The sequence below is a fragment of the Microtus ochrogaster genome, chromosome 7, assembly GCF_000317375.1.
Source record: "Microtus ochrogaster isolate Prairie Vole_2 chromosome 7, MicOch1.0, whole genome shotgun sequence".
In the NCBI taxonomy this organism is placed as follows: domain Eukaryota; kingdom Metazoa; phylum Chordata; class Mammalia; order Rodentia; family Cricetidae; genus Microtus; species Microtus ochrogaster.
This window is the reverse complement of record NC_022014.1, coordinates 8,430,068-8,431,641: the sequence shown is the minus strand read 5'-3', so window position 1 is coordinate 8,431,641 and position 1,574 is coordinate 8,430,068. Positions and strand designations below refer to the sequence as shown.

Below are 1,574 nucleotides of genomic sequence, written 5' to 3'. Positions count from 1 at the left end.
CACAGGTGCCCCAACTCCACATGGGCCCCAGCTGCACACCGGCCCCACAGCCATTGCCATGGGCAAAGAGGACAGGAGTCATGATCATATGAGGCCCCACAACAGCATATGGCTGGATACTCTGCTCTTCACTCCACCCTTGAGCATTAATGCCTTTAGTGTGTGTGTGCGCACATGTGCAAGTGTGCGTTAAACAATTACACTGTATCTTTAAAACTGTACACCTGAGGCAGGGTGATAGGCCCGAGGATGAGGCTGCAGGTGCCCCCAGGCTCTGTGGAGCAGGAGGGCCTTAATGCAGCTGCTCTCTCCCCGTGGCACTCCCCCAGTGCAGGCGCAGGCATCCAGCTGCACCACGTTGAACTCGCAGCTCCAGGAATGAAAATCCAGGTGCCTAGAAGCAGATTTTAGAGTTGGTTCCCTCTTCGCAGTATCTTTTTTCCTATCTCCCGATCAGAATCTTGATACAGGATGGCAGCAGTGTGTACGTAAAACAGGTGTTATCAAGCAGAACTATCTGGAAGCATCTATTTCCAATCCCGAAGGGAGCTCTACCTAGTGTTTGTCATAAATCTACATATTATTCTCTTCCAGATGACTACAGCTGCCAAGTAGGGCTGGCTTTGACATCTGTCAAAGGACAGCAGTGTGCCACTACCCTTCAGTGGACATCCCATACAAACATACGAAACCTATCCCTCAACCTGAACCTTGGAATAACAATGAAGGACTACTCAAACAAACATGGAAAACCAAATTAGGAGAAAAAGAGTGAACAGCTGGAGCGAGGCCCCATGATAGAACCGCTCAGCAAGGTGTCTGCCACTATAAAGCATCACTGGCCCCGTCACAAACATCATAAGAAACTGAATCCTACAAGAGAAAGGTACTGCTCTAGATGCTGTGAGCATTAAGGAAATGTTGCCAGCCGAGGAAATGCAACCTGGTATATTAATTAAGATGTTATGCAGAAAATATGAAAATATTGAATCGAAGAAAAATAGACACATACTTATGATCTCTCTATTTCCAAATGTAGGTTTCATGGGTTCAAGACCCAAGATCATTTGAACTGAAAAGAAGATGTTGACTACAGTAGATAGAGACAAGTTTCCCAATCTCATCATGGTTATTAGCAGAACTGGGTTCCTTGAGGATTGGAAGCCCTATGCTTAGGCTGGTTGTTAGCAGGTAACATTTCTCAGATTTCTGAAAACTATCTGTAGTTCCATCCTTTGGGATCTGATGGGAGCTTTACAGTGGGAACCTTTGGTTCTGTGAGTGTAAGCACAGGGGCACCTGTTGATTTTTCACTTTCTCAGATTAGCATGAGATCAACCTCTCCACACCAGCACAGTCCGGGTCAGAGGAGCACAGCACCCAAGGCTCCTCTATGTCCTTACAGAATCAGAGGAGCACAGCACCCAAGGCTCCTCTATGTCCTTACAGAGTCAGAGGAGCACAGCACCCAAGGCTCTTCTATGTCCTTACAGAGTCAGAGGAGCACAGCACTCCACTAAGGCTCTCCTCTGTCCTTACAGAGTCAGAGGAGCACAGCACTACCACTAAGGCTC

General features: G+C 47.4%; 1 pseudogene; it reads left to right on the top strand.

Annotated features, from left to right (window-relative positions):
* The first annotated feature begins 249 nt into the window (after positions 1 to 249).
* The window catches only part of LOC106143826, a 1,692-nt pseudogene continuing 367 nt past the window's right edge, over positions 250 to 1,574 (top strand).